Genomic DNA, 24532 nt, shown 5'->3' on the forward strand with positions numbered 1-24532 from the left:
GTAACCCCGTGTCTCTCTGATGCCCACGCATAGAGCCTAAGCATCTCTGCATGTCAGAAAGTCCCATCCATGACCCACCCAGACACGTGCTCTCTCACCAATACGCAAGGGAGAGGGGTTCCCAAACTTTAGTGTGGATTACATTTGAATATATAGATTGTCCAGTGGACACTTCATAGAATATCAGGGTTGGAAGGGACCTCAGGAGGTCATCTAATCCAATCCCCTGCTCAAAGCAGGACCAATCCCCAACTACACCATCCCAGCCAGGGCTTTGTCAAGCAGGGCCTTAAAAACCTCAAAGGAAGGAGATTCCACCACCTCCTTAGGTAACCCATTCCAGTGCTTCACCACCCTCCTAGTGAAAAACTTTTTCCTAATATCAACCTAAACCTCCCCCACTGCAACTTGAAACCATTGCTCCTTATTCTGTCATCTGCTACCACTGAGAACAGTCTAGATCTATCCTCTTTGGACCCCCCTTTCAGGTAGTTGAAAGCAGCTATCAGATCCTCCCTCATTCTTCTCTTCCGCAGACTAAACAATCCCAGTTCATAGAATCATAGAATATCAGGGATGGAAGGGACCTCACGAGGTCATCTAGTCCAACCCCCTGCTCAAAGCAGGACCAATCCCCAATCAAATCATCCCAGCCAAGGCTTTGTCAAGCCTGACCTTAAAAACTTCCAAGGAAGGAGATTCTACCACCTCCCTAGGTAACGCATTCCAGTGTTTCACCACCCTCCTAGTGAAAAAGCTTTTCCTAATATCTAACCTAAACCTCCCCCACTGCAACTTGAGACCATTACTCCTTGTCCTGTCCTCTTCTACCACTGAGAATAGTCTAGAACCATCCTCTCTGGAACCACCTCTCAGGTAGTTGAAAGCAGCTATCAAATCCCCCCTCATTCTTCTCTTCTGCATACTAAACAATCCCAATTCCCTCAGCCTCTCCTCATAAGTCAAGTATTCCAGTCCCCTCATCATTTTTGTTGCCCTTCACTGGACATTTTCCAATTTTTTCACATCCTTCTTGTAGTGTGGGGCCCAAAACTGGACACAGTACTCCAGATGAGGCCTCACCAATGCCGAATAGAGGGGAACAATCACGTTCCCTCAATCTGCTGGCAATGCCCCTACTTATACAGCCCAAAATGCCATTGGCCTTCTTGGCAACAAGGGCACACTGTTGACTCATATCCAGCTTCTTGTCCACTGTAACCCCTAGGTCCTTTCTGCAGGACTGCTTCCGAGCCATTTGGTCCCTAGTCTGTAGCGGTGCATGGGATTCTTCCATCCTAAGTGCAGGACTCTGCACTTGTCCTTGTTGAACCTTATCATTTTTTTTTGGCCCAATCCTCCAATTTGTCTAGGTCCCTCTGTATCCTATCCCTATCCTCCAGCGTACCTACCACTCCTTCCAGTTTAGTGTCATCTGCAAACTTGCTGAGGGTGCAATCCACACCATCCTCCAGATCATTAATGAAGATATTGAACAAAACCAGCTCCAGGACCGACCCTTGGGGCACTCTGCTTAATGCCACTTCCCATGCCATAATAGTCACTGTAGCCAGGCGGAGACTCACCAGCAGCATCTCCTGCTGGTCATCTCAGGGAATTAGCATCCAGCCTCCAGAGTGCCTCCTTCAGGCCAGTGACTTGCCACCTCTGGCCCCCCATGTCCCTCCCGGACCCTGATGCCCTTGTCTTGGGTGCTGCCCCATGGCAGTACGCCCACAGTTCTGGGTCTCCCCCTCTCAGGGAAGCCCCCCCACCCACTATCCCCACTTCGCCTCAGTCTTCAGCTACTGCCAGTCACCAACTAGCTCCCTGGGGCAGACTGCAGTATAAGCCACTCATCACAGGTCAGGGGATTTGAACCTGCTGCCTCTGCCTACCCACAGCTGCCCCTGCAACTCCTGTACCAAATAGGCCTTCCCCAGCCCTGCTCCCAGTCTAGGTACTTTCTCAGCCCTGGTAGGTAGGTAGGTAGGTAGGTAGAGCCACCTGGGTCCTGATTGGGGCGTGGCCCCCAGCTGCTGCCACTTCCCCCAATCAGCCGGGGTTTTACTCCCTGCCCCAGTCCCAGCCCTCTGCAGGGCTTTTCCAACTCCTTCAAGGCTGGAGCAGGTGCTCACCCTGTGACTGACTGACTGACATCATCCCTGACAGTGAGATGTGATGGTACCAGCCCTGGATGGCAAATCTGCTCTCGCCTGAGTGCTGGAGACTTGTGTTTTTGTAGCATAAAAGACTGAGTGTGAGTTAGCTGCTCCCATAGCATCTGTTCACCTGCCCGTGAGTTTGTTGCAAAGACTGGGCAGATAAAGAGCCTGAAGGACATTTGAGTTAAACAAGAAGGAGGAGACTTTCTGCTTTAGCAAGCGGGGGGAGTGCGGAGCATGTGGGCTGTAAAACCAGAGAGTGCTGGAGTGAAGGGAAAGGTGAGTCCAGCTGCTGAGATTCTGATCAAACAAGGACAATTCATTGGGGAGAGAAGGCAGCCAGAACTGAAGCAGGCTGCCAGTCTTTCTCAGGCTGAGCCCCGGCTGCATTGCTGACCTGCCACTCACCCATCATTTGCAAGCCAGAGGGGGCAGGTGCAGCCTCCTGCCAGCCACAGAGCTCAGAAAAACTGGACTGAACAGGCTTCTGGAGGACAATGCAGTTCCGTTGATATCGAAATGCCTTGGGAACTCATGTCAGTTTCACCAACTCGGGATGGGGGAGTTCCGACAATACCGTTTGGACATTTCAGAATGAACCCTTTTATCCTTTTGTTCTGAATTATTTTGATTTAGAGTTTTATATATTGTTCTACTAGAAGATAGAATTTTTAAAAAGTCAAAATCAAAGAAAAACGTGTTGGCTGATCCAAAATGAATTGGGTTTTTTACAATGATCTTCCATATCAAATTGGGAACTTTGGGGACTTTGTTCTGATTTGAAATGCAGCCGATGTTTTAAGGCTCAAAATCTGTCATGAAATGGATTTTCTACCCCCGGCCTAGCTCCACTTGGGAGCAAGAGGTTTGGGAGTAGGCCACTGGAGAAACCTGCCACAGTGACTGGCCTGGATTGCGCACATGCAGAAAGGTATCCGTACATTAGCTCTGCTAAATCAATGGGCTGCAGCCCGACCAGAGGCATCAGGCTGTCCCTTAGTGAGGCACAAGCCCCAGCTTGGAAATACCTACCCCCCTTGGGATAAAGGGTGTGACTTCTATCAGGGTTAGCTCACACCCCCATCACACACACCCACGGAACTAGGTTGATTTACTCCAGCTGAGGTTCTCGGACATTGATGCTTATTCACTTTACTCTTTCCTCTGAATGCATGCGATGAAGTGAGCTGTAGCTCACGAAAACTTATGCTCAGATAAATTTGTTAGTCTCTAAGGTGCCACAAGTCCTCCTTTTCTTTTCACTTTACTCTGTGTGTGTCTTTCAGAGAAGTCTTTACAAACCCAATGTCCTCCCCGTGCTGCTGGACATGAAAGATTCCAGGGCAGCTTCTGGCACTGGAAGGCCTCACCTAGTGCCCTCAGCCCACATTTCTCCTCCTCCCCAGGTTGGGGCTGTCTGGCTGCTGCTTTCCACCCCAGAGCTGGCTGCATTTGTAAAGCATTTTTATATCCTTTGGGATACAGGGGCTGTATATATGGATCTGTAAGAGGGGGTGATAGTATGAGTATGGGACCTCTTCGCCTGCACACTCCCTACTCCAAACAGCTGCCATTTTGCTTCGTTAAATCAACTTCCTCCTATGCCAGGCAAAAAAGTTTATTTCTCCCCAAAATGTGAAGTTTCCCCTCCTTCCAAGATTACACCGAGCCAAGGTCCAAGAGGGACAATCTCCCATCCCATCCTAGTGACATGTCTAATGTCTGATCCCACGTGACCCCTCGAGGCCAGAAGGAGGAGCTTTTTCCAAGCAGCGAGAAGCTGGGGTCTTCCTTGCCCATGAGACACAGCCCTGGCTTCTAGCCCAGGGAGGAAGCTGGTGAGGTATTGAACTTTAAAGCCATGATGTTCTGAGTTATAGAAATAATCACGATACTTAGTTCTTCACCCGCTGATCTCAAAGGGAGTTGGGTGCCTATATATCTATCAGGGTCTGGGCTTAACCCAAGTTCACATGAAGTCTGGGAATAGGGCCTGAATCTCCTGACTCCCAGTCTAGTTCTTTATCTCTATTAAATAGAATATTTCTTTCCGCCTGAGGCCTGTAGAGTTGATTTCAAGGCACTACCCTGGCTTCACAGATAAAGCAGGGGTTGGGGTCCCGACCCCATTTTAATGGGGTCACCAAGGCTGGTGTTCGACTCACTGGGACCTAGGGCTGAGGCTGAAGCCGAAGCCTGAGCCCCACCGCCCGGGGCTGAAGCCTGAATGCTTCAGCCCTGGGAAGGGGGGCTAAGGTTATATGCCCCCTGCCCAGGGCAGAAGCCTTTGGGCTTCAGCTTTGCCCGCCCTGTGCCAGCAGGGCTGGGGTGGCCTCGAGCTTTGTCCCCCATTCTGGGGGCATGTAGTAATTTTTGTTGTCAGAAGGGGGGTCATGATGCAATGAAGTTTGAGAACCACTGAGATAGAGGGATCGAAAAATAGCCCAGACACTGTTTTAAAAATACAAACAAATAAAGATCAGACATCACTGGAATGGTTTGCCGACATAATATATATGGGCTAAGCAAAACCCATGAAGGCAGGGATGGGTTAAAGGTCTGATTAGGAATAAGTTGGGGGATGCCCTGGATAATGTAATGTGCCCATCCTCATGCCCACAAAAGCTCTCTGTCCAATCAGAGTTGGAGGGGAAATGATTTTTCTTTTCCCCATGAAACATTTTGACAAAAATCAACATTCAAAGGTCAGAAGTTTCATTAGAAATGTCCCTTGGAAAGGACAGACAAATCCTGGGAGAGAATCAATTTAAAAGGGAGAAAATTTAACTTGGGGGAGGGCGGGGTTGGTTGATTATTATTTTTAATGTAAACCTGAACATTTGCTCCCAAAATGGATGTTTTGCAGTTGAAAATTTCCATTTCTAAACCAGTTCTCATCCCAGTGTTCATGGCTGACCAGGTCTAGCTGCGACACCCTGTAGCTCTGATGGGGAAAGTCACTGCCAGACAATGGGCAAAATTCTCCCATCTGCAGAGCGCCAGCCCAAAGCCCAGCTGCCACTTGAATGGCATTAGTGGAACTTAAGTGGTGCCTAGCTTCACGCTGACTCTCTGCACCGGGGCAAATTTCACCTAGCGTGATTCGAAACTGCTTCTGAAGGAGAATGTGCGCCGATAGGCTAGCCGCGAGGGCATTGGGCATTTTGCCCAAGTGTTACTGCATCCAGGAGCATTCCTGCCAGATTCTGAGATACCCAGGTAAGGTGGGTTCTTCAGGAACGCCAACCACTTTGCAAGTGGGGGACGGATTCTGCAGGCAAAATTTCCACTTGCTTGACAGGGTGTTCTGCTTGCAGACGCACAGGAGGATAGGCGGCCACAGTATAGCCTCTGTTGCCCATCACAGCAGTCATTCTGGGCACAGCAGTGCCAGTAGCTCACATAAAGTCCCAGACTCTGATCCTGCATTGAGGACCATGTGCGCAGATTCCTGGGATGTGATGCAGGAACGGGGGGTTGCCCATGCACTTCTAAGTGCAGGACTGGGGCCTGGGTCACGAGAGCATATTTTACTGAGAGAAGCGCTGCTGATCAGACACAGAGATTCTCCTCTGTTCTGCCCTCAGAGGGTTGAGAGGAGGGTTACTTTGGTGAAAAAGTTTCTGGGATCCTCTGGTAAAAGGGGCTAGAGCAGAGTCAAGTATCTTACGTTGTCATAGCAGGAACCAGATGGCGCTGTTACAAATAATCTTACAAGTTCTTTTTCCTAACGTGAGAGCAAGTTTTTAGTCTTTGAAGAAATGCTATATTGAAGTAAGTTTTTATTGCTGGCCTTCTTTAGGGGAGCTGTTGTAAGGAGCTGGACAGTTTGCTCTTTGCCTTATTCTCTAGCCTGAGTCAATTCTGGGACTGCTCCCTGGGGACGCGATAAGGGTGTTGGGCTGAGATTCCCAGAAAACCGGATTGTCTGCATGCTGTTTGACCCCCTTCCATCCCAGGATGGGTGTTTACATGTCATTAAAACAAGTTACACTCAGACTCTGTGTCACCGATTTTCTCTTCACTGGTAGCTGACCTAGGTAGCAAGGCCTAGGTAGATGCTACTGCTCCACAGAAGGGCAACAGTATTATAGTATTGTAACCAGGTGTTGGGATATGTTAGGGTTAAGTAAAGACCCGGGAAACTGCTGGTGTGCTGACATGGCATGAGGGACGAAAGGCACAGACAGGCAGTATTTTTTTGTTTAATAAATAAGTTGCTATATTTTTCCCTTCCCTGTAGCTTGTTGAGAACTGATAAGCCTCGCAGCTGCATGAGAAATGTCGTTGTCTAAAAAATACCCTTTGTGTAAAAGAAGTGTGATCTCCCCCTCCCTTCTTTCCCAGCTACACAAGCAGGCCCCGGGTCATGGCCCCTTCCTCCCACCCCGGAGAATTGCTCATGGCCCCTTCCTCCCTCCAGTAAGAACTGCTAATTAAGAAAATCTGTAGCAACAAATTATTGCAAAGCAATGTATTTTCAAGGTAAAAATGTCTGTATAACATGCGTAGTGTTGCAAACAAGAGAAAGGGGCAGGTATAGTAATTATATGGGTATTTTTATGACTTAATAAGGGGTTTGGGGGCGTTGTAACGGATGTAGGCATTTACATACTAACTTAAATTTAAAAAGCGTGCTGTAATTAATCCAGTGCTTACTGGACAATTGGGTCAAGGGGACCAAGTATCGCAATAAAGAAGCTGGCACTCAAATCCGCCTCTGGGTCAATCTGCCCTCCTTCTGACGAGAGCGTGTCTCGGTCTCCCTCTAATGGCTACGCCCCGTACAGCAATTTGTGAGGCAGCTCCAGGCTTTGCACTGCAGGAGCTGGGTTTGGTAGCATCCGATGCAGTGAGCTGTAGCTCACGAAAGCTGATGCTCAAATAAATTGGTTCGTCTCTAAGGTGCCACAAGTCCTCCTTTTCTTTTTGCGAATACAGACTAACACGGCTGCTACTCCGAATCCAGCAGGAGTGATACAGGTCTCCCAGGTTCAAGCCCAGGGCAGACAGCTCAGCCCAGGGTATATTACATTCCCGTACAAATGGAGGTCTTTAACTGCCCCATGAGCAATCATCGACGGGGCAGAGGGCAGCGGGCTCTAGTTTGCTAATACAGAGTAATAGAGTTTCGTCCTTCCCTAGCCCCTCCGAGGACCTCGAAGCCCATCACAGCCATTCCTGAAGTAAGCCTCATCCGTCCATTCACCCACCCCAGCCCGCCCGGGGGACAGGACAGGTGTGATTGTCCCCGTGTCACGGAGTGAGACGCGGACACACAGAGGAGCCACTCGGCCAACTTCCTCCAGCAGGCGAGCGGCACAGCCAGGGATAGAACCCAGGAGTCCTGCCACCCCAGCCCCACTGCGAGGCAGCGCTCTCCGGCCTCCAGCGGGCCCCCCACTCTGCATTCAGCACTAGTCCGGGCAAGGGGAAGCCCAAGTCACAACTCGCCAGCCCCAAAGAGGAGCCGTCCAAAGGGGGGGGGGCTGCGCATCCAGAGCGGGGCCAGATCCCAGCACGGGGGCCTCGATCCGGGTAGCGCGCCGGCTCCCCCGCCTTGCCTCTGCCGGGGGTCGCCTGGCTCGGAGCCCGCCACTGCGCAGCGCCGGGAGGCCACGTTCGCGAGCCGCAGCGCCCGGGCTGCGCCCGAAGCCTCCTTCCCTCCCCGCCGCTCCTGCCAGCGCAGCGACCTGCCCCCGGCGCGGCGCGCACCCCATTTTCCTCCTGCCGCGCTCCGGGCCGCGGCGCGCAGCCAAGTCGAGCTGGGGCGGGGGGCGCTGGGGCGGGGCGGGGGGATGGGCCGCACCGTGGTGGGGAGGAGCTGTGGGCGGAGGGGGGGGGCGCAGCCTTCCTCCCCCCTCCCGACCCCGCTCCCTTAACGCAGACGCTTTAGCCAATGAGGTGGGAGCGCTGCGCTCCGACGACGCACGGGAGCCCCGCGGGCGGGTGGGGAGCGCGGCGCTGCCGCATTCGGGGCTCGAGCTGCCGGAGCCCAGGCTCGGTGCGTCCTGGTCCCGCGCGCGCCGGGCGCCGGCTCCGCTCCCGCAGGCGGGTGAGTTTCCTGGCTCTGCGGCAGGGTCCGGGGCGCTGCTCCCCGCCCCGGCTTGGCGCCCCTGGAGTCGCTGGGTGGGCTTGGGGCGCGGCGGAGGGAAAGAGCTCCCTGAAGTTTGTTTGTTTTCTCCCTGGGAAGGGGAGCGGCGCTGGGTGCTGCTGGGGGGGCTCCTGGGCCCGCTGGCTGACTCGGGGGGAGCCTGGTTTGCACCGGGCATATTTGTGCCCGGGCACCTCTACGCTGGGCACGGGCAGTTCAGAGCCCCGGCCCCTCTGGGCTTGCTGCATCAGTTATGAAAGTATAACAATTGCTTGAGCCCCGGCCCCTCTTTCCTGGCCAGTGAAGCCCTGGGGCTGGAGAGCCTAGCGCGCGGCATGCGGGCTTGGCAGAGGGACCCTCGCCTCCGGGCGCTGCGGAGAAGGAGAGACGCGGGGGTAATTTCAAGGTTCCAGCCAGGAAGTGGCTCCAGCCCGGGGTCGGTCCTGACCGGGAAGGCTCCAGAGCACTGGTTAGGGAAAAAGCAAGACGTGCAGGGGTGATGCAGCAGGGCTGGCGTCTATTGTCTCAAGGCTACAATTCGGGGGCTTCCCTCAGGCAGGACACAGGGCTTGGGATCCCAAGGGATGCTGGCGAGACAAGGAGGGAAGTGAGGAAAGAACGTTTCCCACCTGGTCTCTGGCCTGCCTGTGGGTCATGCGGACAGCCTGGGCTGGGTCTGAAGCCCCAGAGAGGATCTGGAGCATCTGTGCTCATGCTAGCTTGCTGTACGATGCCCATGATCCCAATAGTGTATGTGGGGGGGGGGGGGTGATTACACAGTGGGTGCCTGCCGCCTGCAGGGTCCCTGGAGAGCGCTGCATGACTGGCACTAAAACAAACTTTCTGGCTGCCTGCTTGTGGTGTGAGGAAGGGGTGGATTCAGGGGTGTTCTTTCATGGGTAAGATGGGCCAGCTCCGAACAGCCCTGAGCTTTCATCCCAGTCGCCCTACAATGGGCCACATCCAAACCCTGGATCTAAGCAGCCCCTTCCCTGGGACCCACTGTGCACCCCTGGTTGGTGCGCGTGGCCGTCCCTGCTCTCCGAGGGATCCTTAGGCCAGTGGCACCATCTGCCATGTTGCTGCAGAAAGAAGGGCTCCCCATCCCCTTCCAGGAGTGCCCCAGTGATGGGATGAACCCACTGCGCCAAAGTGAAGCCAAAGTGCGGGCGTGCTGAGCGTGTCCGCGCCGGGGGGAAGATGAGAACGAGTGTCTCTGGGCACACAGCTGGGAGCGGGGCCCGGAGCAGGCCAGAATGGGTCAGAAAAGCGAGGCTGGGGAGTGGGACAAGGGCAGGAATGAGAAAAAGATGACGGGAGGAAGCGAGCGCAGATGAAGGCGGGCGAGAGCGTGCCAGCCCTATATGCCAGCCGCCGGTGTGGGGCTGAGGCCAGCGCCTCAGTTTGCGTAGGGGTCGCTCCATGACAGCAAGCTCCATTGCTGAGGGGAGGCGTTTCTCTGGGTGATTTGCAGCAGGAAGAAAGCGAGAGCCCAGCAGGCCTAAGTGGGCCCTGTGGGGTGGGGTCTGGGAGACACCGGTGTCAGTGCAGTGACTCTGACGGCTTCACGCCAGCGTCACTGGGGGCAGGGTCCATCTCTCACGTCCCAGGGGATGCAGCAGATTAAATACCAGTGCCAAGCAGAGACTGTCAACCCCCCGCACCCACCCCGTCATCCCCCCCCTTGCCAGCAGTGCCTAGGAAGAATTGCGGGCAGAGGCGTCTCTGTCTCCTTGCCAGCTGCTGAGAGGAGGGTCACTCTCCGAGCTCTCAGTCTATTACCGCACTGGAGCGCTTACAAGATGAGGCGGGAGATACCAACTCCCTGCTCTTGAGTCATTAGCGCTGCCTGTCCACGACAAGGCTGGGTCTCCTCCTGCTGCAGCCGGGACGGGCTTGCAGTCTCAGTGGGCAGAGATGGGCTGGGATTGCAGCCCGGTGGCCCAGCCTGGCACCCCCAAACAATCAGCCAGAGCAAGGGGGAATCGGGGTTCTCGCCAAAGGCAGGGACTGGGCAGAGCTGGTGCGTGAGCATTGTAACCTGTTACAGCAGGATGGTCTAGCCAGGACTCCTGGGTGCTATTCCCAGCCCTAGGGAGAGAGTGTAGTCTAGTGGTTAACAATGGCTATTAGCCAGGATGGTCAGGGACACAACCCCCATGCTCTGCATGTCCCTGATCCTCTGACTGCCAGGTGCTGGGACTGGACAACAGGGGATGGATCACTCCGCTATTGCCCTGTTCTGTTCATTCCCTCTGAAGCACCTGGCATTGGCCACTGGGCTAGATGGACCACTGGTCTGACTCGGGGTGGCCGTTCTGATGTGGTGCTCTTGTTAAAGCAGGAGGGGTAGGGGAGAGGGGGCCGGACTGGGCCAGGATTTGGTCTCCTGTGGTGTTTATGCTGAAAGGTGTTTCCCTTGGTTGGTAGGCTCCCAATTCTGGAGTGGGCATAGTTGCCCCCTGTCCCCAGGGGGGCTGTGCCAGCTGCTATTCACTTTGCCTCTTTTCTTTTGCTAGGTTCAGTGGGTGTCAACGCTGCTGGTGAGGGGGGCGTAGGGTGGGGTGCGAGTGCCCCACTGCTCGGGAGAGGTGCCGGGACTGCAGGGTTGTGTGTGGTGGTCTTGGAGGTGGAGGAGTACCTGGCCGCGGGGAGGGGGAGGGGAAGGGGGAGGGGAAGGAAGGGATGCCTAGTTGCGTGTGTGTGTGTGAAAGGGGATCCCGGGATGGGAGTTTCCGGGGGGGATAGGGGGGTGTTCCAGTGGGCTCTAACATATAACCAGCAGCACCAGAAATTGGGGGCAGTGTTGGCATGGCACGAGCACATCCGGGCTCTGACCCCTCTTGTTCTAAGAAGGGCCTGTCTGCCTGTGACGTGGCTGACGTTGTTGGCGTGGGCACCCTGTTCTCTGGCAGCTTCGTTCCCTCTGGGCAGAGAGGGGGTGTTTCATGCCCCTCTGGGAGCCCTGTCACTGGGAGCCCAGCCTGCAGCCACGGACTGCCCCAGCTGGGACCTTGCTACAGCTTGGGTTAGGGGGCGTTCTCCCCTTGCAGACAACGCTGACCCCAATGCCCCAGTGTCGTACTGGAGCGCGCTGCAGGGAACCGGCAGGGGACTCAGTAGGGGGCGCTCTCCCCTCTGAGTCAGTGCTGACCCCCATGCCCCGGCACGGTGCTAGGGGGTGCTGTGCTGCAAAATGGGGGGATGGTTTTGGTGAGACATCAAGCCTAGGCCCTCCCCACTCATGGGCTGCTGGTGCTTTCCATCGGAGGAGAGGAGTTAAAGCTGGTGCCCTGGCCAAACGCCACCTCCAGTGATTACATTCTGCTGAACTGAATTCCCCCTGCAGTTTCATTTGGATACGATATTCTCCTTCGCTTCCTGCCCTAATGTAGTGTCGTGTTCTTGTGCACTGCTACGCAGTAGCCACGACCCACCCAAGGGGCGGCTGCATTTCAGCCATGGAATAAGTAAGGCCTCTCTGTTCTGTACCCACCACCCAAAGGAATCGTGAAGCTGAATGAATGAATTCCGGCAAAGTGCTTTGAGATCACCATGTGCTATAGAAGTGAGTGTCATTATTACGGCTGGCATTTGACAAAGGGGGAAACTGAGGCAGGGAAACCGGACGTGCCCAAGGCCACACAGCAGAGCCCAAAATAAAACCCATAAGGCCAGACTGCCAGTCCCCTCTAACTGCTAGACTAGGCCACCTTCCTATGAGACTTGAAAGACAAGGTTCTGCTCCCCAGAGCCCACGATAACATAAGGAGAGTGGAATGGATGCATTAACCCCATCAGTGCTGAGCCACACCTCCCCCTCCCACCCCCTTGCAGCGTGGCTGGATGCAGCTGGTAGACCTGGGCCTCTGACTGCCAGATGCTGGGACTGGAGGACAGGGGATGGATCACTTGATAACTGCCCTGTTCTGTTCATTTCCTTTGAAGTGTGTGGTACAGGCCACTGTCAGAAAACAGGATACTGGGCTAGATGGACCATTGGTCTGACCCAATATGGCTGTTCTTATGTCTCCTATTCTCTGGCAGCATGTGGCCAGGGCTCACCCTTTCCCCCGCCCCCAGAAGAGGAAAAGGGGTTAGGACCCAAGCAAGAGTCTAACCCGGGGTGGGTAAGTGACTTGCGCAAGGTCACACAACGAGTCAGTGGCAGAGCTGGGATGACAGCCGAGTTGGGTCTGGCTGAGAGTACCATCATCAGTGTATTAGCCAAGGCTAGTTCCCTGGCCCCATTACTGCTCCCCTTGCACACAGGACCCCTGGGGCAGGCGGGCATGCAGCACGGATGCCTGGCATCTCACAGTCCCAAATGCCTTGGGAACTTTCCCCTCCCTTGGAGGAAGTGAAGGGGAGTGACACTGCTGCACATGCTGCTATGCTCTGACTGGCCGCAACAGCCATGTGGGGAACCCCGGCTACTCCTGTGTTTAGCCATGTTAGCTTGGCCCAGAGCAGCCGCCTGCCATAGGCCCTGGTGGGTGGTTTAGAGCTCAGGATAGACCTGGAGTGGGGGATCGGAACCAAAATCCAGGGTCCCACCTCCCCGAGCTCCGTGAGAGAGACAGGAGTTCTGCATCCCAACCTTGCAGCTTGGGTCCATCTCTGTCTGCGCTAGGATCTTCCCACCTGGCTACAAAGACTCCTCCCCGAGAGAGAGAAGGGTTAGGGAGGTGGAGGGCGGCAGGAGAAGTTTATCCACGGGCAGGCAGCCTGCACTTCACTCCCCCCGCCCCACCCCAAACCTCTCATCTAGCCGCAGCCAGGTTTCGGCGGGCGGATTCCTTGGTGCATGGGGATGTGCCTGTCCCACGGGTGGTCGAACGGCCTGCAATCAGGGGCCCCGACTTGGCACCTCCTATGATGAGTGGGCACAATGCATCCTGGATCTTCATTGCCAATCAGGCAGCTGCGTTCATCCCTCGGGGTGTGGGAGCTTGAGTGGGGGGAACTGCTTTGGAAAGCTCCTCAGAACCCTCCAGTCTTTCTGGCCCCCCGCAGCTTGTGCAGCTTGGTGTTCACCAGTTTGGAGCCACTGGGAACTGACTGGGCCATGCAGATGCCTCTCTGCAGTGGTGGAGTGCTGTGGTCACCGCCCGGTGCCTGTCGCTTAACGAGCGCAGGGTTTTATTTGTTAATTCTTTGTGCTGAGATGATGCTGCAGATTTCTTTTTTCCCCTCCTGGCACCAGAAACTACAGAAAAGCAGCAACGGGCAGGAAGGGTCACTCGCCGTCTGCTGCATCATTTCTCTGTAGCACGTGTCCTTTGAAGGAGACTCTCTGTAATTGCTGGCTGCTCTAATGCGATAGGAGCAGTAGTTAATACTCTGCGTTTGCCTGTCACTTGAGAATCTCAAAGCACTTTGCAAAAATGTCGTTATCCCGCTTTTCAAATGGGGGAAACTGAGGCATAGAGCAAAGGCGTGACATTCCCAAGGTCCTAGCTGTGATTTAGTTGTGGAGTCAGACTTCCTAGGTCTTCCTGCCTTTCAAACGATATTACTGCTACTCCACCAGAACAAAACCTACCGAAACGCTCGGCCAGGCCTTCTTGCTCACTGATTTCAAAGTGCTTTGCCAAGAGAAGTCAGTGTTTACTCCCCATTTTACAGATGGGGAAACTGACGCATAGACTGGGGCGGTGGCTTCCCTGAAGTTACATAGCAAGTCAGTGCGAGAGCCAGGCTTAGAACCCCAGTCTCTTGGCCCGCAGTTATATGTTTGATCCACTGGACCACACTGACCTTCCTTGGTGTAGCTAGAGAGAAGCTGTCATGATGTACAGTTTCTCCATGACGGGCTTGCTTTCTGTGAGCATCAGCCCCCAACACACCAGCGGCAACCTAGCATTGCTATTGTTAGGTGAATTACAGTAGCACCAGGACCCCTTTGCGCTAGGGGCTGTACGCACAATTGAGCCAAAGGAAGAAGATGAAAAGACGCTTGCTGAGTGGGCTAATTAGCGCTGGTTGGGGTAGCCAATGGGATGCCAACACATCTCCTCAGCTCGGAAGCGGACTGAGACCCAAACGATGCCTTGCGCACTGGGGTCATGCGGCAGCCATCGGCTGTGGGTCACTGCTGCCTGGGGCTCCGTTTCAGGGGCTGGGAGGCTCCATTCCCATTCTCAGCCCTTTGGGCCATCAAGTGCCCCCGTCTTTATGTTTTAAAAGGGAATGACAGCTGGAATGTTGTGCCTGTGAAAACGGGGCTTGGCAGCGCTGTCTGGGGCCGGAGGGACTGTTAGCATGGCCAGATGCTATCTCAGCAGCACTCACCCACCTTTCTGTGCAAGGGCCTGGGAAATCTGCCTCCTGCTCCTTCTCTTCTTCTCCCCTCTTCCTCCCTCCCCATCTGCATCTCGCTCAGTTTGGGCAAAGGACTCCTCTCTGGGGACGTGCCGTGACTTAAGGAGAGGGCTAGTGGGAGCCAGAGAGAACCACAGGGTCTGTCCAGGTTCTGCAGCCTCACTAGAGACTCCCCTTTGTATCCATTACAGCCCAGTCCTGGCTCTTCTCCATTGCAAGGAGCTCTCCAGGCTGATCCTGGGAGGTGCTGAGTGCCAGCGAGCTTGCTCCCCTGCAGGCCAGTACCAGTGGCAGGCGAGTAGGTGTCCCGTGGCTCTCCCACAGGCAGCCCCGAGAGGGGTAGTGCCTCTTGAGGAGACGAGCCCTCGTCTCTGGAGATAACTGGGAAGGGAAGGTCGCTCAGGGTGTGTCTGTTCTCCAAGGGAGCAGCAGTGCCAGCAGCAGGAGCTCTCTGCCAGCCCTGCTGCTTGCTGAACCCACACCTGTACCGTTATTCTGGGGACCCTTCCCACGATGATGTTGGGCAGCGGGCCTGACCTAAAGCACACACAGTGGAAACACGCCCGCTGACTTCCAGGGGCAGGATTTGGCCCTCGTGTCCCCAGCTCCTGTTACTGGATCACGACGACTGTGATTTTAGGTGTTTTCCCAGCAAGCTCCAGCTCCTGGAGTCAGGTGGTTCTGGGAGGGTCACCATTCAGTTCCTAGCCCTCCTGGTTGTAAAGAAAAGCTGGAAAAGACGGCCAAAGGCTGTGACACCAGCAGGCAAATAAACAGAACCCAGTACATGTTACTTTTGAGATCTTGTAATTGTTTTTTTAAGGCAATAACCATGGTTTCTGGAGGCTCAATTCAGGAGTTTTGAATGCTAGGGACCGACAGGGCTATGCATGGGAGCTCACATCTTGGCCAATTGGCTCATGCAGCCGCCGTGTGCTGCTGGGACCAGGAGAGCCATCTCAGCTAGGAGAGAAGTTGAATTCTGCAAAGTTATTCTCTGCCCTTGGTTATGAGGGTCACTTTGCAGAGACCGTGGCCCCATATGCTCTCGGCTCAGCTAGTCCGGGCCTCAGGTCCACGACCCGTCCCAGAGGAGGCTGCAGTTCCCAAAGCGCCGTTTGATCATTACCCCTAATAACGGTGTTATCACTTGGATTGAGATGTTTCAGATGCTGTGGCTAATTTTGCTCATCATGCTTCCCTTAGTTTATAATGGGATTTTGAGAACGTCACGCGTCCTAAAGTATTGGATACATCAGCATAATTTCCCATTTATTAATTAAACCTTCAAGGCCAATTCAGACAGCGCGCGGTTGGACTTGGAGCCGTCTTCCCATCGCAACCATCGAAGTGCTGGTTCCCCTCTTCAGTCGAGAGACAGGCTAACAGCCCCGCTCTTTGGCACCAACGTTTTCCCCACATTGCTTAGGAGTCAAATCCCTTTGGACCTCGGCGAGGCCACACACATTGTGGGCTTGTGCTTGTCCCTTTGAGGGCTGGAATCTGGTGGAGAATTCTCCTTGTGGAAGGGAACCCTCTGCCAGCAGAGGCAGTCCTGCCGCTCCCTGGGAAACCCACCATGCAAGGGGAGGGAGGGGCATGGTGGAGCACCAGAAGCAGAAATTAGGGTAGCCTCCCTGCCCCTCTAACTTCTGCCTATCCCAGGTGGCCGGAGATCAGGGAAGCACAACCAGCTCCCTACCGCCATCCCTGTCCACTGAGTCAGAGTGTAGCTGATGTGACGGTAATATAAATAATATTTATTACTATTTAAGTCGAGGCCAGGAGCCTCTGCCACAATTCAGGACCTCCTGGTGCTGTACAGACGCACACAACAGACAGACTGTCTCTGCCCCAAGGAGCTGACACTCTAAGCGTAAGACCTGAGACAGCTGATGCCCACAGCCAGACGGGGGAGTACGAGGAGTTAGCACGACGGACCATTGTCTTGGCACACCAGTGGCCTGCTCATGGCCGAGTTTTGTGTAGGCATCCCGGCAAAGGAGTGTTTTGAGAAGGAGGTGGCTTTGTGGATGTTTACGGGGAGCTCCCCCCATCGTGAAGGGGAGCTGGGGAGACCGCACGAAGGTGCTCGTTGGAAAACATAACGAGCGGGCAATGGAGGCTGGCAGCATTGGCCGACTGGAGGCGAGCATCGAGAGCCCAGTAGCAAATGAGAGATCAGAAGCAGAGTGGGGACTGACTGGGAAGGGCCTTGACAAGCAGCTTAGGGTTGGTGGAGGACGATGTTGGCGAAAGGAAGAGATGCTTGCGTCCACTTACATCCTCTGACCACCTCCTCCTGGTCGCTGCAAGCCCTGCTGTGCCCTCCCTTCAACTCACCTGCCGGTAGATACCTACCCCTCCTGCCACGGCACCTCGGAGTCCATGCCTGGGGCTTTGTGGGGTAGATGCCTTTGTTCCCAGTTCTGCTCTCCTTGCTCGCTCCAGTGGCCCCACAGAGGCTGGCAGAATGACTCCCTTAGCCAGGCCTGCTGCCTATGGACCTGTGTAAATTGCACAGCCTGGGGATCAGCTCCAGCCTCGTCTCCTGTTCACGCAGGAAACCTCCATTGGGATGTGCAGCCGCTTCGTGGCTGGCTTTGGCTGCAAGGAACTGAGCAGCAAGGGTCAGGCCAGACTGAATGTGAGCTGCTCGGAGAACCGCTTGATAGATTGAGCCCTCGTGCTGCTTGCAGAGACACTTAGAAAGCTCCCTTTTGACCTTGTCCTCTGAACAGAGGGTAGGGATTGCACACGCTATGCAGGAACGTCCTTGGAGCACTAACTTCTGGGGGGGGTCTGAAAGAGGTGGGGGGGGGGTTGAACTGGTAGAGCGAGGTGCGTGCAGCACTACACACATCAGCGGGAGAGAAATCGGGTGGTAAGTAGAACTGGCTGGATTATTTCTTTACAAGTTTGCTGCTTTTTTTCCCCCGTTTGCAAATTGTTCCTAAAGTAATGCTGGGCTCTCAGCCGTGGGGATGGAACCTGCGACTCCTGGTTCTAAAAGCACCAGCCTCTAACGCCTGAGCCAAAATGCCAGTTTTGCTAGCCAAGGCTGCAGTCGGCTCTCTCTGCGCCCCAGCCACCACTGGGGGGACGAGCACGTAGCACTAAGTGTGGGTGATACATGCTGTTAATTTCTGGGGGGATGCATCCTGTGCAGAGAAGTCACTTAAGTCCCAGTTAAGCCCCCGAGGGTCTGGTTTTCCAAAGAGCTCAGCTCCCACACAGGCAGCTAAATAAGTGGCCAGATTTTCAGTGATTCAGCATATTGGGGACTGAGCACGTCTGCAAATCGGCCCCCTCCTTCGGTGCCTAAATGGGCGGAGGGCTCTGGTGAAATTCTGCCCCAGTTGTGGGTGCTGAGCCCCTGGTAATCTGGCTCTCTGCTCTTCTTGACAATCCGACCTCCCGCGGGCTGGCTCCCGGGACTGGGGTGAATTTCACCTTCTGCGAATAGTGCGGAGGGACAATTTTCAGCCTTGCTCACGGGTGAGCAGTTTGTGGTTTCTGATTTGTCCCCTAAGTCATGTGATTTGGGGTTTTGCTCCCCGATTGGGTGACTGTAGCTTTTTAATGCGGTGAATCGCATGGCACTCAGACTGGCAAACAGTCTGTGCTCTTGCTCCTGTAGCAACAGGGGGTGTCGCTCTGATTTTGAGGGGTTCTGTGGGAAAATAATCAGGTAATCACAGAATCTCAGGGTTGGAAGGGACCTCAGGAGATCATCTAGCCCAACCCCCTGTTAAAAGCAGGACCAATCCCCATTTTTTGCCCCAGATCAACTTAACAGCCCCCTCAAGGATTGAACTCACAACCCTGGGTTTAGCAGGCACTGGCTGTGTTGTCTTCCCAGCTTAGCCACAGACTTCCTGTGTGGCCTTGGGCATGTCACTTAGGGCTGGATTTTCAAAGGTATTTAGGCTCCTAACCGCCAGTGAAATCAGTGGGCGTTGGTAGGGTTGCCAACTTTCTAGTCACACAAAACCAAACTAGCCCCGCCCCTTCCCTGAGGCCCCACCCCCGCTTACTACATTCCCCTCCCTCGGTGGCTTGCTCTCCCCCACCCTCACTAATTTTCACTGGGCAAGGGCAGGGCTTGGGGTGCGGGAGGGGGTGCAGGCTTCGGCTGGGGGTGTGGGCTCTGGGGTGGGGCTGGGGATGAGGGGTTTGGGGTGCAGGAGGGGGCTCCAGACTGGGGGGGTAGGACCGAGGGATTTGGAGTGTGGGAGAGGGTTGGGGTACAGGGGGTTGAGGGCTCTGGGCTGGGGGTGTGGACTCTAGGTTGGGGCCGGGGATGATGGGTTTGGGGTGCAGGAGGGGGCTCTGGGCTGGGGCAGGGGTTGGGGCTTGGGTCCTGGGTCCTAGTGGGGGGGGAGACAGGAGGCTCCATGCACCACTCTCGCCCACAGGCACCGCCCCGCCCCCCCAGCTCGCATTGGCTGGGAACCGGCCAATGGGAGTGTGGAGCCAGTGCTTGGGGTGGGGGCAGCGTGCAGAGCCCTGTGCCCTCCCCCCGCCTAGGAGCTGGGCCTGCTAACCATTTCCGGGGTGCAGCGTGGTGCCAGTCAGGACAGTTTGGGACTAGCCTGCCTTAGACCTGCAGCACCACCGACCAGACTTCTAATGGCCCGGTCGGCGGTGCTGACCAGAGCCCAGGGTCCCTTTTCAACCGGCTGTTTTGGTCGAAAACTGGACACCTGGTCACCCTAGGAGTTGGGCATCTACATATCTTTAAAGATCTGTCCCTTTAGCCTCTCTGTGTCTCAACTATTTCCACCCCCAAAACAGGGGTATAATGATATTAGCTGTTTCCCAGGGGTGTCTGGAGGATGCATCATGTAGTTCCCTAGAGCCCAGAGAAGAGTTTCACTACTCCAGAAAGGTGTGCGAAGATCCCCTGGGCACAGGCCCATGCTACATACCAGCTAACTGGAATTCCAGCTCATACGTCTCTGCTGCCTTATCAGAGTGAAAACAGTCCCCACCTCACGGGCCTGATCCGAAACCTTTTGAAGCCAATGGGACTCTCCCCTGTTTGCAGTGGACATTGGTGATATTAAATCCAGGGACCAGCAGCACTGGTTCCCATATAGAGGCCCTAGAAACACGTTTCTCCTCCTCGGATTCCTTAAAGACGAGGTGATGATCTCCTAGGTGGGGTTGGAGATATGTTCTGGGGTCGGAGCATGGTGAGTCACTGGGGTGAGAGCAGCCTCCCTCACGCCTGCTGCCGGTACGGCAGTCGATGCTGTCCCTGGAATTGATCTCTGAGTCCTACACTGGGTCACCGTGCTGTTAGAGAGAGGCTCTGAGCTCCTGGAGGCATGTCGCTGGCTCGGCCATGCTGGCATTCAGCACAGATCACACGGCTGTCCGTCCGCAGGCCACTGTGCATGACCCCTCCCCTGTGACGCTGCCCAGAACCATCGCTGCAGGGCAGAACCAGCGATATCGTGCCCCCCAGCTCTTGCAGAAGCTGTCAGAGGAGTCTCTCTGACCCCTGCCTTTCTCCTTCTGTAGTGGGGGCTCAACATAGCGCCAGGGCGATAGACCCAGGAAAATGAGACCTCACCCGGCTTCTACAACCCTCATCACAGCAGCAGCTGGGCACCTCCGAGACATTCGTGAGTGTATCCTCCCCGCACGCCATCAGCAACCTCCTCGGTCTATAGCTGTGGAAAGTGAGACCCACAGAGGTGAAGCCACTCGCTGAAGGTCACCCAGAGAGCCGATGGCGGAGGTGCTCTCCTGAGGCCTAGACCAGGCCTTAGCCTCAAGAGGGAGCCACTGAGATGAGCAGAAGTGTGAAGAAGCCTGGGGCAAGTCTGCTTCAGTGGCTCAAGACAAAGTGAAATGAGCTCCTGCGCCCCAGCACTGACGCCGTGCAGCAGACGGGGCGGAGAGGGGTAGAGGGCAGATCCCAAAGGCGCTCAGCGAGTGAGACCCCCAGGAGTCACTCCCGCAACCCTCGGAGGGACAAATCCCCCCCTGCATCCCACTTCGCAGCTGGAAATTGACACCCCCTGGTGCTAGTTGTGTTAAGGGAAGGCGACAAGACTCCCCCGGTTCCGCTGGTCTGGGATGGGGGAGTACCCCAAGGCCCAGGTAGCGGTGCACAGAGTCCCCTGTACAGGTGTCCAATCCACAGTCACAGCCTTACGCTCCATGGGGCACGAGTTAAAGCTGCATGTCCGCGTGCTGTGGAGGGGGACTGGGTGTGTGGCTTGGGGATGGGGGAGTGCTGGGACTGGAGAGGGTCAGCGAGGGTGTGGGGGGCACAATGCCGTTTGGGGGTACGATGCTGTTGGAGGTTGCAGAGGATGCTGGTGATTGCCCAGATTTGTAGCAGGTTCATTGAGTCACTGGGAACTCCCGGGAGTACCCTTCACTCTAAGCGAACAGAGCCTTTTGCGTGAGCCGGAATCGGACATCGGCACATCCCTTGTGATCTGTTTGTATCATTTCTGGCTTCTCTGAAATCGCCACCTTTCATCAATGATTGTGTGCCCTGGAAAAGGGGAAAACAATTGTGAACTTAGACTAATGAAGGCGGAAGAGAAGGAGTCAATCTCATTTGGGTTCCGATGCTTGGCTGGTGTTTTCCAGGAACCCTTTTCTCCTTCCTCCCCCGCCTGTTACACTCCTTTCTCCCCTTGCCTTGAATTTCCTGTTGGCTTTCGGAGGATGCTATTGCATGGGGGTCATATTTTGTCCAGGCTCCTCATGTCAGGGAACAAGGCAGAGGGTATGCGGAGCAAGGAAACTGCAGGGACTGTTTGCTAGGGAGCAAAAGCCTGTAGGTTGCCTGGAGCTTGTGCATCAGGGCTGGCAGCTCTGCCTATTGCTGCTGCTCTCCACTCCGGCACCCCTCCGCTCACTGCTGCAGCAGGAAGAGACTGCACCAGAATGAAGGCACCTCCATCCCCTGCAGAATCCTGTGCAAATTCAGGATCAGCTTCTGCCCCAGCTTGGCTCGTTTCCTGCTGCAAAACCAGCTCCCGAAAAGCGGAAGATTGGAGCAAGGAGGGACTATCCCCATCGTCTGCACTGGGTGAATGCAATTGCAGAAGGAGAGAGGTCTGCAAAAGAAATTGGTGCAGTGCCTGCCTGCAGACCCACCTCTGGGGCAATGTTAATGAGGGTCACCACGAACTGGCAGGCAGCAAAAGGCTCCCAGTCCAGCCTGCTGGGGCTGTTCTCGAGCCAGTCTCAGAGGCTGACTTCAAGGTCAAGCCTGTGTTCCCTGCAGACATCTGAGAGGCCAGGGATTGCCTGTCCCCTTCCTGACTGAGTGTTAATCAGTCGGGGGGCAGCATCCTGCACTCAGTCAGCTTGTGGGTCTGCGTACAGAATGGGGCAGGGGGCTGCGGGAGAGAGGGGCACCAACAACCACAGATCCACAAACGTGGCCTGCATTCTTACCCCCGCCCCCTCTCACTAACACACACGTGATTTTGTGAACTCCTGTGCACGTTTTCTGTCATCTGATCCCTAACCCAGCCCACTGTGTGCAGAGCCAGGGGCCACGGGGAGCGGGTCCCCCACAGTTATTGCAGTGAAATGCACAATAAACAAAGCCCAGCCTGTTCTCGCCTCCTGCCTCTCTCCCAGCTCTCAGGATACCGGGTCTGATCTGGTTACCCGGGTGGATGGTTTTTTTTACCACCTGGGTCTATTGTTAAGACAGAAGGGTAAACCGGACAGAGACACAAGTAAAGAACTGATCTCCGCTCTTGGCAGTTCTGGCATGCAGCCCAGGGAGCTTCTGGGTGCAATGAGTTGCAAGGCCTCATCTCTCTCTTAGAAGCACTGTTATCCCATGCAAGCTGGCAGTGCCTGGGGGCCCTTCACGAGTCCGGGACAGATCTGCTGTAATGGCCCAGCCACCTCTTATGGCGCTCACACAAAGATCATTGGCTGTGCATCGGGCCAGTCCTACCTAGCTTGGCTTGACACAGATTGCTCTGATGCAGACTAGAAATAGTGAGACCGATTAACCAGCAGAAGAATTTACCAAGGGCGGAGTCTCCATCACTGGATGTTTTAAAATCCAGACTGGATGTTTTCTGATAAAGATCTGCTCTGATTCTCATTGGAATTATTTCAGGGAAATGCTCTGGCCTGTTATGTAGGAGGGTGGACTAGATCACAGATGGCCCTTCTGGGCTTGGAACCTAGGAGCCGAGATACCAGGGAAGGACTCTGTCATAGTGGTATCTGCAGCCCTTCTGAGCAGCACAAGACAGGAGCAATGTGGTTTAGGGGCTAGACCAGGAGAGTGGGAGTCAGGAATCTTGGGTTTTATTTCAGTCTCTGGGAGGGGAGTATGTCTAACAGTTCAAGCAGGGGCCCCCCCAGCAGGACTCCTGGGTTCTATTCCTGAGTCTGGCAGGCACTGTGCACTAGGCCAAGAGAAGGGCTTGGGGAGTCAGGACTCCTGGGTTCTACTCCACTTAAGTTCCTTTGACTCACTGTCGTACCTGGGGCAAGTCACTTCCCCACTCCCTGCCTCAGTTTCCCCCATCTAGGGTATCCTGATCCGTCCCTCGCAGAAGCGTTGAGGTCGTTGGATGAAATGGGGCAAGGTGGGGATGGGGGTGGTAAAATAAGCTGTGGTGTTACCCAGTGCTTCGGCAACAGCTGTGTGACAAGTTGCAGAAACAGCCTAGCTCAGGGGAGCTTATACCTGGGATCTCCTCTCCAGTAGGGGTGAGATGTCATTGCTACTGGCCCAGAGACTTTTAACCCACATTCCCCGCGGTTGCGTTACCGGCCAGGGGGCTTCTTCCCCCATCCTGTCCTGCCTGGAGCAGGTCTGCCAGCACTGGGGAGAAGACACCCCCTGAGGCCAGTTCTGTAGCCCACACCTGGACCATCGCAGGCTTTGAACCTGCAGCTTTCAGCACCCCAGTGCAGGCCTCGTTTAGCTGGTGAGATCTTGAGGCTGGGCGTGTCCTTTTCTGCGGGCTCTGGGATGCGGGGCACTATACGCTATATGACCACGGTCTCCATCCCTTGCGATATTTACAGCTAAACGGGACGAAGCACTAAATGTGCTGGGGAGACCAGTCTGGCACTGTGGGAGGTGGGCTGTGGGACCTAAGAGGGATTTCCTAACTGCTATTGCTCTCTGTCCAGAGACAAGAAATACTCCTCTTTCGATAGTTTTTCTCTCTTCCCCAAACACCTTGCAGATTCCATCCCTGGAAGCACATGCCAGCCCCTGAACGCGGATTCAACCCTAGGCTCAAACTCGCCCTGCTAACTCGAGTTAAATGCGGAGTTGCTGTCTCTTCATGGCTATTTGAACCTGAGTTAAGTACAGACCTTCCACGCACACACACACGCACACACACACACACTCTGGAGGGTGCTCCCAGATTAGAAGCTGAGACTAAAACTGTATTCCTTCTACCACAATTTGGGCCCAGTCTTCTGACCCTTACTTACGTGAGCAGCCTCTACTCATGGACTGAGGTGTCCTCCCATGAGCACCAGATCCTGTGTTTTAAAACATAACAAGACAGGAATGCTGATAAGATCCCCATCTAGTCAATAAGGTGCCCCACTTGCTCCTGTTCTCAGAAAGCATCTGTTACCAAAGTCAGACAACTCAGTGTTGGCATGGGCTATGGTGCCATGAAGAGTGATGCCGTATTTTGCTTGAGCAAGTGTATGGGTGTGCGTGTATGTGTGACTATTGGTGTGTGTGTGTGTGTGTGTGTGTGTGTGAGAATGGATGAGTAATGTTTGTGTGTAAATGTGTGTGATTGTACATGAGTGTGGGTATGGATGCCAGTGCGTGCACGTGTGTGTGTATGTCTCTGAAGGAAAGTGGGATCATGCGTGAGTGTGTGATTGTGCATGATGTGAGCATGTGTGTGACCGTCCTAGTCCTATACACAGGCTTGTGTGTGTACGTAAGCATGTGTGTGTTTGA

At 54.9% G+C, this 24532-nt stretch overlaps 1 protein-coding gene across 3 annotated transcripts in view; it reads left to right on the top strand.

Annotated features, from left to right (window-relative positions):
- Positions 1-8045: 8045 nt before the first annotated feature.
- SYT2 (synaptotagmin 2) overlaps positions 8046-24532 on the top strand; it is a 186284-nt gene continuing 169797 nt past the window's right edge. For 2 of the 3 annotated variants that reach the window (XM_043533660.1, XM_027832909.3), the window contains exon 1: positions 8092-8220. The gene's annotated coding sequence lies outside the window, so the exon portion shown is untranslated. Of the gene's footprint in view, positions 8221-24532 lie in introns of all 3 variants that reach the window. The other variant, XM_037885209.2, reaches the window with a different exon arrangement.

This window comes from Chelonia mydas, chromosome 21 (assembly GCF_015237465.2).
Source record: "Chelonia mydas isolate rCheMyd1 chromosome 21, rCheMyd1.pri.v2, whole genome shotgun sequence".
NCBI lineage: Eukaryota > Metazoa > Chordata > Testudines > Cheloniidae > Chelonia > Chelonia mydas.